The sequence below is a fragment of the Gorilla gorilla genome, chromosome 6 (assembly GCF_029281585.2).
Source record: "Gorilla gorilla gorilla isolate KB3781 chromosome 6, NHGRI_mGorGor1-v2.1_pri, whole genome shotgun sequence".
Taxonomy (NCBI): Eukaryota; Metazoa; Chordata; class Mammalia; order Primates; family Hominidae; genus Gorilla; species Gorilla gorilla.
In genome coordinates, this window is record NC_073230.2 from 28298329 (window position 1) to 28312923 (window position 14595).

The 14595-nt window shown below is 40.1% G+C and overlaps 1 long non-coding RNA gene across 1 annotated transcript in view; it reads left to right on the forward strand.

Annotated features, from left to right (window-relative positions):
- The first annotated feature begins 3209 nt into the window (after positions 1 to 3209).
- Positions 3210 to 14595, forward strand: part of LOC109027660 (uncharacterized) — a 194476-nt gene continuing 183090 nt past the window's right edge. The window contains exon 1 of the long non-coding RNA XR_002006688.3: positions 3210 to 3345. This is a non-coding gene — a long non-coding RNA (uncharacterized lncRNA). The remainder of the gene's footprint in view (positions 3346 to 14595) is intronic.

Below are 14595 nucleotides of genomic sequence, written 5' to 3' on the forward strand. Positions count from 1 at the left end.
GTATTGCTAGGCAGGCCACATCTCCTGCTGTGAGGACTTCTGCGGCTATAGCTCCCTGGTACCTCCTCTCCCTCCTGCCCAGTCAGGCCTAGGAGTGCTAATAGTGCCCCACTTTGCTACCCCTAGGGTGCTTCACCCTTCTTGGTTTCTCTTTTCTCTTCCTGCACCTTTGTAAATGGTTGCTTTATTAAGCTTTATCTAATTATCTGTTGGAGGGTGTCATTGGTTTCTAATGAGACCTTAAGTATATGGGATATGAATTAGGGTAAAAGCATTAGTCCATGAGATATGGTATATGGTAAAAATGTTTAGAAGAAAACATGCGAGAAAATCTTCAGAACCTCGGGCTAGGTGAAGAATTCTTAGACATGACACCAATATTATAATTATATAAAAGAAAACAAATAAATTGGCTTCTTCGATACTAAAAACTTTTGCTCAATGAAAGATGGTAGTAAGAAGATGAAAATACAAGCTACAAATTTAAGGAAAACATTTGTCAGCCACTTCCAAACCATATATGTGATAAAGAACTCTCAAAACTCCGTAGCAGGCCCGGCGCGGTGGCTCACGCCTGTAATCCCAGCACTTTGGGAAGCCGAGGCGGGTGGATCATGAGGTCAGGAGATCTAGACCATCCTGGCTAACATGGTGAAACCCCGTTTCTACTAAAAATACAACAAATTAGCTGGCGTGGTGGCGGGCGCCTGTAGTCCCAGCCAGCTACTGGGGAGGCTGAGGCAGGAGAATGGCGTGAACCCGGGAGGCGGAGCTTGCAGTGAACCGAGATAGTGCCACTGCACTCCAGCCTGGGCGACAGAGCGAGACTGCATCTCAAAAAAAACAAACAAAAAACAACAACAACAACAACAACAACAAAAACAACTCAGTGGTAAAACAATCCAGTTGAAATCAAAATGACTAAAATTTTTTAAAAAAGAAGTGATAACACCAAATGCTGGCAAGGATGCAGAGAAATTGGATCCCTTACACATTACTGGTGGGAATGCAAAATGGTACAACCACTTGAAAATAGTTTGGCCATTTCTTAAAAATCTAATCACATTTTACCATACAACCCAGCAATGATACTCCTGAGCATTCAACCCAAAGAAAAGAAAACTTATGGACACCAAAATGTATTTGCAAATGTTTATAGCAGCTTTATTTGTAATAGCCAAAGATTAGAAACAACCCAGATGCCCTTCCATGGGTGAATGAATGATCAAACTGTGTTGCATCCATACTATAGAATACTACACAGCAACAAAAAGGAATCAACTATTATTACACATGTAACAAGTTGGATGGATCTCAAGGCAATTATGCTGAGTGAAAAAAAGGTTATAAACAGAAGGTAACATACTGTATTATTCTATTTCTATAACATTCTCCAAATGACAAAATTATAGAGATGGAGAACGGAGTAGTTGTTGCCAGAGGATAGAGATGGTCTCTGGGAGGGAGACGGATGCGTATAACTATAAAATAGAACTATTAGGGATCTTTGTGGTAATGAAACAGATCTGTACCCTTATCACATCTACATGTAATAAAATTGTCTGAATCACACACATATGCACATACACACAAGTACCTGTCAACATTGGTGAAATCTGAATAAGACTGTACTTGTACCAAAGTCATTTTCTTGGTCTTGATATTGTATTAGTTATGTAAGATGTTATCTTTGAAGGTGAAAATGGGTGAAATACACATGGGACTTCTTTGTATTATTTTGGCAACTTCTTGTGATTCTGTAACTATTTGAAAATAAAATTGGCCCCAAATTGGGACCATTAACTTGGGAAATATATTGTTTTATTCTTTAGCATGAGGGAAGGGGGAAGAGGAGGGTACTGCCACAAGTACTTTGCTGTTAGCTATATGTCATTGCTAAGCTCTATCATTAATTGTTAAATTGACAAACGGACTAAAGTCAAGATCCCAATATTCCAATGGAAATATTTTATTTTCAATTGTTGTTTAATGTAAAAACATAAACTTGCCTTAAAAATGGGTTTTCCATATACTGTTTTCCTGTGGAAGTATTTCCAGGAAAGAATATCAAATCTATAGAACGTTTTCTCATTGTACAAATGTAAAAATACAAAATACTAGTAATTTGCTCCTTAAGAATGCTCAAACTTGTGTAGATCTTCAGGGAGCCTTGGGTACCCTTACAGAGACTTTCTAAAGATATATCATCATTCACTGATGACCAAAAACTGTAGTAACTCCAAACACACTCTTCACAAAAAGAACACAAGAAGGAACACTGATGGAGGCAGTGTGGCATTTCAGAAGGCTGTGGCTGCTGTGAACTTTGTCTAACCAGGGTGATGAGCTTTTCTGTTCGGTTACAGACAGATAACTTGGCTTTCAAGTCAGGGCAGTCACTAGGGTTTGGACAACAAGGGAGAAGGTGGACAACATCAAACATCTCATTAATTCAAGTAAACATGGAGACAACCTGATTTTATTCAATCTCAAAATTATATACTTCTTGAAAGGCTGACATAATATTTCCCAATAGATCTGTGTCAAAAAATAGATATAAAATACATGATAGTGTTCCAGACATTTGTATATGTTGCTGTCATTATGTTAACAGTTCCTTGACAATTTTTATAAAGACCTCAAAAATTTTTCTAAAAATTGTTCCCAAAGCTTGGAGTGCATGCTTTGCCTGTACTACCACCTTCAGGAAGACTTATGTAGTGCCTGGCCCTAATGTACTTTCAAAAGGACACTAAATATTACCCTTGCAATCTCTTCTTTTTCTTCTAGAGACATGTAAATTCCTCTTTTTTATATACCCATGTTTTGACTCATTCAAGTTATAAACATATTTTTTGAATAAATAAATGAAATTATTGACTCAGTAAGGACTTGCTATATTCTAATTTTATAGATTAAAGACATTTTATGGCAAAATAGTGTTGTGGGACTTTTTCCTTAGTTCAGCTAAAGACAGGGTTCCTTATCACATGGCCACGAAAAATTAGGCTCACAGACAATTTGAAGCGAGAGGAGGGCAGGGTTTATTGGGTGAAATGGAAGAAAAGGGGAAACAGAGACTCTTAGCAAAGCGAGAGAGTGTGCTTCCCGCCACTGGGCTTCCCGCCTCACAGATTGAATCCCAGGTTCCACCCAGGAAGAGGAGGGGCCAGGCTCCTCCCGCTGCAAACGCGCGAACTTCCGTGGCTCGATCCCAGTGCGCACTCCTCCCAGTGCACTGGCCGGTTGGAGTTTTGCCAGGGAGGCCTTCCCACCTGCCTGTCTCAATGGAAAGAATATGTGGATTTGGATTCAGGGACACCTTTATCACCTATGTGACTTTAGGTAAGTTACAAACACAGTTAGCCTCAGTTTTTGTACTAGTAAAACCCATTATGGCACAGGTTTGCCGGACGACGAATGAGGTCTTGACCGTTGAGGTGATTTATAATGTGCTTATATTAGGACTGGAGTTAGTGGGCTAACTCAGAGGCCACAGTTAGTGGTACTGACAGAGATTGCATTTAGGTCTTCCCAAGGGTGGTTCCGTTCTTTAACCTTAGATGTTTTGTTTTATTTATTTGTTTATTTATTTATTTATTTATTTATTTATTTATTTATTTATTTTTGAGACGGAGTCTTGCTCCGTCGCCCAGGCTGGAGCGCGATCTCAGCTCACTGCAAGCTCCGCCTCCCGGGTTCACGCCATTCTCCTGCCTCAGCCTCCCCAGCAGCTGGGACTACAGGCGCCCGCCACCGCGCCCGGCTAATTTTTTGTATTTTTAGTAGAGACGGGGTTTCACCGTGTTAGCCAGGATGGTCTCGATCTCCTGACCTCGTGATCCACCCGCCTCAGCCTCCCAAAGTGCTGGGATTACAGGCGTGAGCCACCGTGCCCGGCCGATGTTTTCCATATTTAATGTTGTCACTCATCTTTTAGCATGGGCATCTAAAGCAGGTCTGAGGACAGTGAGTATAGTTTTCTGCAACATGACACAAAGAGTACCAGGGCGAGATTATGTCTGTCACAGATGAAAATATTCCATTTGTGTGTCATAGTAATCTATTCATTGGTTTATGGACCCAAAATTCTCCAGGGGGACTCACAAATCCCCATAATGTTTCTATGTGCCAGATTTTTCACTTGGAGCTCTGATTTCGTTGACAGATGTGTAAAAATCACATGTAGCCAAATGACTCTTCAGTCAGCACTAAGCTGATAATGCTGACGACTGGTTATTCCCGCTAAGATTCACTGGACCCTCTGCCCAGACTGTGTTTTTCAAATCTTATATTAGAGCTTAATGTTATTTTATTTTAATGCCAATGCTGTGCTCCCCAATGCCATATCTTTAAAATATTGTGCCCCATTCTAATACAAACACTAACTTACATGGGGAGCTCTCTTTTGAGGAAGTGGAAGTAGATTAGTAACTAAATTCAGTTCCTTAAAGGTGTAAAACTCTGAGAGAGTCACACACAAGTCAGATTGGGAGAAAGTTTCTTAGAATAATAAATTTTAAAATCTTAAAGGATAAGAATTAGTTGGATGTTAAATATTGAGTCTCAACTGTATCATGTCACTGGTATATGGAGGTAGGTTGACTTGCCCAAAATCTGCTGAGAGTAACTGGTAGAGCTAGAATTTGCATCCACATGTCTTCTGGTTACCCCAGTTTGAGTGCTCTTTTGGCACTCTTACTACACTTTACATAAAAATATTAATTGTGTATTGGTAGGACAGTTTTAGTAAGCACAGAAATTATATTAATGGCAGTGCTATATCAAGAAGTGGACAAATTCCTGTGTTTTGTTTTAGATTTTGTGATGATGATAGTGGCCCTTAAGTAGCGATAGCTATGTGATAGAAAAAAATTTAAGAAATTTTGCTGCATCAATATTTTGCGCTTTGTGTTGTTTCAGAGTATTTTTCCCCACCCTCTTTTTCTCTTCAACTGGGAAAACAAACCCAAAATATGATTCTACATAAAAAATTTCATTAGTTTGATTTTTTCTTAGAAATTCTATTCTTCTTAATATATGACAGCTTTTAAAAATGACTTTATTTCTTTAAAAAGAAATAAAAATGGATTTCAATTTGCAGTGCAGGCAAGGTATATCAAAATATGTGCTAGGATATATAGCAGGGAAGTCTAGCCTGAAATAGAGTAGACCTGTGATATTTAAAAATATTTACAAATGAATCTTTTAGTCACTTTTCAAATCCCTGAATTTCTAAATAGTGCTTTGGCTGCAAAAAAACTAAAAATCTAGTACTTCCAAACATCATGTAGAGAATGTAAATGGTGTAATTCTAGAGGAAGACAACAGAGAAGAGTGAGGAGTATGGTTCACTGGAAAGTGCATGACCTATCTTCAGGGGCCAGTTCGTAATCAACTTTAGTCCTGTGATGTCATAGGGGAATGCAAATTCAGTATTAAGTGTTCCTGATTTTCTTTTTTGAGAAGTTTGAAGTATTGTTTTTTTTCTTTAATGATGACAACTAATTTCAATTTTAAAAAACATCCAGGCCAAATTAAATACATCTGTCATTGTATCTGGCCTGTGGGTCTTTAGCTTTTGACCTCTGATCTAAAGCATTTAATTCCTTCCTATAAAATTTAGTCGTGACAAGTAGAGTGCAGCAAAGCTGAATTAAAAGCAGATGCTGGACGGTCAGCCATGCTCAGCCCTTAACACTGCTCTTTGTAACTACATGATTCAAATTCAGGATTTAGAAAAATAATACATTCCTTTAAGCCGCGGGTCTCAAGATCTCTGATGGAAACTGCATGATATCCTTACAGCCAATATTTCCTGTATTTGAAAGCTGGGTTAACTCTCACTGATTTGGAAATTTCTCTGTGGTCCTTTTTGTTCTCGTTCTAAAAAACCCAAAAAACCAAAACAAACCAACCGAAGGGATTAATCTCATGATAGGTAGAAGGCCTTAAATGGTGGGGTCTTACACTGAGAGCAGCTCCTGCCAGCTTCCTCAATACACGTGGCTGGTTTGATTAAGATAAAACCATGATATTGAAAGAGTTTTGATATTTTCTTTCATTAACACTTTTTAAATCCAAATACTCTTATTTATTTACAATTTTATATTTTGCAAAGATGAAACCAATGTCTCAGGAATGAATGATTAAAAAACTAAAAAAGTAATTACTATAATACAATTTACCATTAAGAGAAAGAAACCACTTTTCTAGAGTATTCTACATTGCATGTACGTATATTTCAGTCTAGGTTTGTTACTCTTATTAGTAACAGTTTGATGCAAAAACTCATTAAGAATACTAAAAACTGCTGTTATGTTAAATTCAACAGTCTTTATTGGATTTATCACTTTAAAATAGCTGTTCTCAAATTTTATCATCTGTGTAGTACTAGTCTCCAATGATGGCTACCAACAGCTCTTCCTAACCCTGTACCTTCATGGTGCCCCTTCCATCAAAAGGTAGAGTCTTGTTTCCCTTTCTTTGAATCTGGTCAGGTCACATGACTTGCTTTGATCAACAGAAAGCAGCAGATGAGTCTCTGAGTCAGTTCTGAGACTAGCTCTGAAGAGACCTGGCAATTTTCTTTTCTTTTTTTTGAGAGGGAGTCTCGCTCTGTCACCCAGGCTGGAGTGCAGTGGCGCCATCTCGACTCACTGCAACCTCCGTCTGCCGGGTTCATGCCATTCTCCTGCCTCAGCCTCCCGAGTAGCTGGGACTACAGGCGCCCGCCACCGTGCCCGGCTAATTTTTTGTATTTTTAGTAGAGACGGGGTTTCACCGTGTTAGCCAGGATGGTCTCGATCTCCTGACCTCGTGATCCGCCTGCCTCGGCCTCCCAAAGTGCTGGGATTACAGGCGTGAGCCACCGCACCCGGCCGAGACCTGGCAATTTTCATGTCTATGATCTTGGAAATCAGCTTCCATGTGAAGAAGCACAGAGTAGACTACTGAATGGGGAGGGACTAGAGGAGAGAGAGGGATTCCCCATGGAAGAGGACTTTGGTGCCCCATTGAAGGTCAGCACCAAGTGCCATGAGTGAGACCCTCTTGCATAATTCAGTCCAGTAGAGCTCCCAACAGAATGCAGCCATTTAAGTAACGTCAGCTGATATCACTATGGAGCACAAGTCCAGCCAATCCACAGAATTGCAAGGAAAAAAACCAGTCATTATTTTGAGCCATTACATTTTGGAATGGTTGTTTATGCAGTGGTAAATAACTGACATGACCTGCTTGTTACTAATACTGAGATCTTGGCACCTCTTGCAGAGATTCTGACTCAATAGGTTTGGATGAGGCTTGGGAATCTGCTAGTTTAACAAGGTCCTGGAGTAATTCAGTGCCAGGTAGTATTTTCAGAACCACTCTCAGGACCATTACTCTCAAGTACTCCCAGGGATTATTCAAGAAATTTATTGTCAAGTATGAAGAAAATATTAGAATTTCTGTTTCTGTATTTCTTTGGTCTAAAAAAATTATAAAGAAATTATGCTTGACTATGATTGATATCCTGTATATTAGGTGCTCATGTGATTTTTTGGGCATGTTATCCTTCAAATAGAAGGGACCGTCTAACGTAAAGAGGAGTGGACATTCTCTTCTTTCATTCCTTTCAGAGCCACCTAGCTTACATGTGTCTATCCTAAGTGAATCTATGGATTATACTATAGAATATGTTATATTATGGAATCTTCCCAGTGTTTAGTCATAAGATGGGGGGTTGACCATGAAAATCTCTTATGCCTTACGTACAGTTCAGTGGTTACTTTGAGACAAAACATTTGGAATTGTCAAATTTAAAGACAAATAGTTCACATTGCTTTTACAAAATACAAGTTTCCAAGTAGGCTGACCTTTCTGTGATATGTAACTGTGAATAGAATGCTACCTAGTAGAAAATTAACATAGGCACGTACACACACATACTTGCTCACTTCCTTTGTACCCACAAAATAACAGCAGTTTTCACAGTAAGTGAGAGTTTCTTTTTTTTTCTTTTTTTGTTAAGGAGCGTTTAAAAATAAATGATGGGAAATGTTTCCATTGTTATATGATTTTGCAGAAAATGATGTGTTACATAAGAAATTGCTTATTTTGGCACACTTCAAAAATTTTGAACCAGAACTTAAAAATATTTTTTCACATCTTCCAAGTTAAGAATTTTTATGTGTTTGAACACGTTTATGATTAGTTTGCAGCAATGATTGGACATTAGAGAAAATGGAAATTTACTGGCTGAATTTCACCAAAAATCATGTATTTGGGTAAGGGATTAAAATACAAGCATCATGGTTGGGCAGGTGGCTCACACCTGTAATGTCAACACTTTGGGAGGCTGAAGTGGGAGGATCCCATGAGCCCAGGAGTTTGAGACCAGCCTAGGCAATATAGGGAGACCCTGTCTCTATGAAAAATTTTAAAAATTAGCCCTGCATCAGGGCACACACCTGTGGTCTGAGCTACTTGGGAGGCCGAGGTAGCAGGATGACTTGAGCCCGGAGGTCAAGGCTGTAGTGAGCTGTGATTGTGCCACTGCATTCCAGTCTGGGCGAGACCCTGTCTCAAAAAAAAAAAAAAATGCATCGTGATTTACTAAGCACAGCCAAATGATGCAGTTCTTGCATTTGGGATTTATATATATTTATGAGAAATCTTTTTCACCTATCATTAAAAAATCATAGCAAAAGAAACTGAACTTAGAAGCAGACCTTCAAATCCTGTCACAAGTTGTTAAACCAAAATTGGTGAAAATATTCAAACATATTATTGTATTGATTTAATTAACATTGTATTTTTAATGAGAGTTTTTTTTTGTTTTTTTTTTTTTTTTTGAGACGAAGTCTCCCTCTGTCACCCAGGCTGGAGTGCAGTGGTGCGATCTCGGCTCACTGCAACCTCCGCCTCCCTGGTTCAAGCGATTCTTCTACCTCAGCCTCCCAAGTAGCTGGGATTACAGGCGCCTGTCACCCCGCCTGGCTAATTTTTGTGTTTTTAGTAGAGATGAGGTTTCATCATGTTGGCCAGGCTGGTCTCAAACTTCTGACCTCAGGCAATCCACCCACCTCAGCCTCCCAAAGTGCTGGGATTACAGGCATGAGCCACCGTGCCTGGCCGAGAGTTGCGTTTTTAAAAATACTATCACCTAATAAAATACTGTACGCTTTATTATTTTATTTGGTAAATTTTCTTTTTTATTTTAGGTATACCTAATATAACAGCACATGTATATAATTTTATTATTTATTTATTTTTTGAGACAGTTTTATTCTCGTTGCCCAGGCTGGAGTGCAATGGCACTATCTTGGCTCACCGCAACATCTGCCTCCTGGGTTCAAGCGATTCTCCTGTCTCAGCCTCCTGAGTAGCTGGGATTACAGGCATGTGCCACCATGTCTGGCTAATTTTTGTATTCTTAGTAGAGACAGGATTTCTCCATGTCAGTCAGGCTGGTCTCGAACTCCGGACCTCAGGTGATCCACCTACCTTGGCCTCCCAAGTTGCTGGGATTACAGGCGTGTGCCACCGTGCCCAGCCTATGATTTTAAAATGAAAAGTTTACAACTACTTGCAGTTCATACTTGGACATTTTTTACTGATGGAGTGTATTATCTAAAAACATGGGAGACCAAAATTCTAGAATATCAAGAATTTTTTTTTTTTTTTTTTTTTTTGAGACAGGGTCTCACTCTGTTGCCCAGGCCTGAGTAGAGTGGTGCAATCACAGCTCACTGCAGCCTCAACGTCCCAAGCTCAAGTGATCTTCTTGCCTTAGCCACCTGAGTAGCTGGAACTACTATAGGCATGCACCACAACACCAGGCTGTTTTTTAATTTTTTTGTAGAGACAGTTTCACCATGTTGCCCAGGCTGGTTTTGAACTCTCAAGTTCAAGCCATCCTCCCGCCTTGGTCTCTCAAAGTGCTGAGATTACAGGCGTGAACCACTGTGCCTGGCTCAAGGACTTTTTAGAGTGTCTTCCATGTTTGTCATTGTGTGGGAAATAATGTATTTCTGATTGCTCATTGGTGACAGGGCTATAGAGCAGGAACATAGTGTTTCAGGCCTTTCTTGGATGAGAGAATGGGGTCCTGGCTTAGATCAATCTTTTGGCAGATCACTTGCAATTGATATTGTTAGAGTCTACTCTAAAATAACATAATTATACATATATGATGCCTTATGAGAATTCTATTTAGCATATACTGCAAAGGATAGCACATTTCTTAATACATTATCTTTTTCTTCTATATTCTAGAATTGACATTTAGCTCTCTATCTTGAAAATAAACCATCCTGACAAAATTACTTTTTAAAAAATTCTACTTTTTCATTTTTTTTTTTTTTTTTTTGGCCTGATGCTGTGAGAAACATTAGCAAGGAGAAACTAAACTTCATCCAGCAGAGATTCCTGGTTATTTTAGCTTTAAGGAAGGGAACCCACTATTTTTCTCATTCTGGCTCTCTGGGAAAGCAGAGAGGGAACATTTTAGTACAAGCACTTCTCACCTGTATAGTGTATGGTGAGTGCATCATTAAACAGGGGCACGTGCTTGTAGGCAAAAGTGCATTTCAGTAAGTGGATTGAAACCTTGCTGAATTGTGCTGAAGCAATTTAAACCTCCCATTTCATTTTACTATTGGAGAATTTCACGATAAGCAACTTGTATAAAGAAGAATACTATAGAAAAACATGCTCTGTGGTAAGCACTTGAGGTGGCTATATAGTCTCAAAATGCAAACCTTCTTTTAATTTATCAGGAATTTTCCCTTGATATTATAGATGTTGTAAGATTGGACACCACAAATGCTAAGCCAACATAGATGAAATATGTGTTATTTTCATAGTAGAAGGTGTAATATAAATAAAAGGAAAGGCCTTTCGAAAACACTTTCCATTCACACTTTAGTCCTTTGGTGATTTTCTATAATATATTTAAATGAGTGCTATAGTTCACCCAATACATATCTGACAATGTAGTTGCTCACATTTTTATCATTTTATCAACTGGATATGTTAAATTTTTATTAATTATTTACAAACGCCCTCCCTCCACCCTGGCCTTTTAAGACTCTCTAAGAATGGCATATAATCCCAGGAACATTTTTATTACATTTGTTTGTGGAGGGGCCTAGTGGGTGAAGGTACAAATTTGGGACATTTCTTCAAAGAAGAAAGGGACAGAGACACTAAGAGGGGGATCAGAGTTTGAGGAGAAAAAAGGAAAAAGATTCATGTAACAGAATAAGGGAAGAGAACCTGAGGGATTTCAAAAAAGGAGAAAGGAGATGAGGGATAGAGGAGAAAGGGTTTTTTAAAAGATTCCCTCCCTCAGGTCCTTGCTTCCAAGACGACAAAGAAAAGAAAGAACAATGATGGTGCCCAAAAGGGCCATGACCATGTGCAGCTTATTTGCTGCACAAATTGTGCCTAATGCATGCCCAATGCTATTAAAAAGTTCGTCATTCGAAACATAGTAGAGGCCACAGCTGTCAGGGACATTTCTAAAGTGAGTATCTTCAACAGCGAAGTGCTTCCCAAGCTGTATGGGAAGTTACGTTGCCCTGTGAGTTGTGCCATTCACAGCAAGGTAGTCAGGAATCGATCTTGTGAAGCCTGCAAGGACCGAACACCTTCACCCAGTTTAGACCTGCGGATGCTGCCCCATGACCCATGCCAAAGCCCGTGTAAGGAGTTCAGTCCTTAAGGACTGATGAAAAATTATCCTCTGGAGAAAAAGAAAATGGGAATTGTACCTAAAAGAAAAAAAAGATTGGTTACGTTGTCCGTTATGTAACTCCTCTTTTAGCCTCCCAACAAAGCCTCATTTAGAATTCAGTTGTTCAATGCTTTTGGAGTGTTTCTATTTGTTTTTGGTTCTGAATGTATGTGTGAAGCTGGCTTTAAAGTATCAAGGGGTTTGAAAGAGCAGAAATCTTTTAAAGTTTTGGTTAAAATAAGCTGTGGAGTACTAAGAGGCAGAATGTGGTTGGGTTGGGTGAGTTGCTTTGGTAGAAAGGAATATCTTATCGTGGATATCATTTAGAGCTTTCCATGCATGCTGGTAATAAAGAACAGACTGATTTTTACGCACTTCTGTTGTTTTAATATTTGCGACTCATGTGTCTCGGGTGCCCAGGCTGAGTGCTTCCACTATCCCACCTTGATCTGTCATTGGAAATCAGCAAACAGCTTTAATTTAAAATAAGCCAGGCACGGTGGCTCATGCCTATAATCCCAGCACTTTGGGAGGTTGAGGCGGGTGGATCACGAGGTCAAGAGATCAAGACTATCTTGGTCAACGTGGTGAAACCCTGTCTCTACTAAAAATACAAAAATTAGCCGGGCATGGTGGCGTGTGCCTGCAGTCCCAGCTACGAGGGAGGCTGAGGCAGGAGAATCACTTGAACCTGGGAGGCGGAGGTTGCAGTGAGCCGAGATCGCACCATTGTACTGCAGCCTGGACAATAAGAGCAAAACTCTGTCTCGAACAACAACAACAAACGAAATGAAGGCCTTAAAAGTGCAGTCATTTGTTTCTAGTCGGCTGTCTTCTCTTTGACTGTGCCTATGCTTGTGAAATACTTTCAATGGGATTAGAAACCTTAGTTGTTTGCTTGTTTTGATGGAACTTAGACTTCCTCCCTGCAGTAGGTAGCTGTGTTGAATTGCTAAAGCTGGAGTTCTGTTAATACTTGTGTTGCTACAGCTACAATATTTTAAGGAGGGGGAAAGAGCTAGTGACAGCCCGAACACAAAATCCTTACACAGACTCTTAGGTCATTTGTGCCTTGCTTCCTTCTCCATACCTTTTTGGTCACAGCTGGAGAGTCCTTGGTCATTGGTTGTACACCTTTGCTCTTCTGATAAAATTTCAGAGTTAGTATATGGGCAGTTTCAGGGGGGTGTGGATGGTGGCCTGAACATTGTGCCTGGGCTGCCAAGACATGGCACACCCTCTTTCCCTCTTCCTGCCAAACTTTGACTGTGCTGTTTTTGACCACATGTAAACAACTGAACCATAGCTAGAAGGGAGATCATCAAACTCTTTCTGTAAAGGACCCCATAGTAAATATATCAGGTTTTGCAGGCAAGATACTCCTTTTGCAACTATCCATCTTTGCTGCTGAAGTGCAAAAGCAGCCATAGATATAAACCAATGGGTGTGGCTATGTTCAAATAACATTTATTTGTGAACACTGAAATCTGAATTTCATATACATTTTAAATATCACAAAATATTCTTCTTCTTTTGATTTTTTCCTCAACTGTTTACAAATACAGAAGCCGTTTATAGCTTGTAGGCTGTACAAAAACAAGGCGGTAGACTGGATTTGGTCTGAGTGCTGTGGTTTGCTGATCAGGAATGAGAACATTGTCCTTTGTTATGTTACCATGCACCACAAGTTTAGTGGCTTAACATGACAGCCGTTTACTTGTTTAGCTTGCCATTTGTTGGCTGGCAATTTGGGTGGGCTCAACTGGGTGGTTTTTGACTAGGTTCAGTCATACAACTGTGGTCAACTATTGGTCAGCTAGTTGGCTCTGTTTCTGGGAGGTGTTTGGCTAGGGCAACAAAGGTGACGGCCATGTGTCTCTCATCATTCAGCAGGCTAACCTGTGCTCGTTCACATGCTGGTTCTAGGATTAGCCAAAACAGGCAAGCTCCCATGTGCGAGCACTTTTTGAGGTTCTGCTGGTGTCACTTTGCAATTATCTCATTGTTTCAAGCAAGTCATCTGGTCTAGTCCAGAGTGTGGGGAAGAACTAAGCGTATGGATACAGGCAGGCATGAATGATTAGGGTCTATTACTGCTACGTCTTATCACAGAAGGCCTCTAGTGTTGATGATTTATATCCTTTCTGCATTCATAATATATTTCCTCCCAAGACCCCCTAAATCTCATCCAATCACAGCATCATACTCAATGTCCGGGATCTCTTGTTTGATAATTATGTTTAGGAGTGACTTTTTGGATGCAGATCCTCTTGATCCAGCTGCATTAAAAAGATAAATTATGCAGTGAGAAGACAAACACATGATAACTGCAGTAGACACTGCTACTGGAAGGAGGGAAAATTGGAAACACATAGCAATCACTGGTTCATAGAAATTCCGAAACCCAGGCCGGGCGCGGTGGCTCACGCCTGTAATCCCAGCACTTTGGGAGGCCAAGGTGGGTGGATCAAGAGGTCAGGAGATCGAGACCATCCTGGCTAACATGGTGAAACCCCATCTCTACTAAAATACAAAAAATTTGCAGGGCGTGGTGGCGGGCGCCTGTAGTCCCAGCTACTCGGGAGGCTGAGGCAGGAAAATGGAGTGAACCTGGGAGGCAGAGGTTGCAGTGAGCCGAGATGGCACCACTGCACTCCAGCCTGGGAGACAGAGCGAGACTCTGTCTCAAAAAAAAAAAAAAAAAGAAAGAAAAAAGAAATTCCGAAACCCAGCCGGGCATAGATTTTCAGATCCTTACACTTCAAGGTGAGAAAATTTTCCTTGATTGGGCTAAGATTCCACTTCTGGCAGCTGTTTCTCCAGAGTCTTATTTTCTACTGCTCTCTGGAAGTAGTACTGTAGTCCATTGTGCA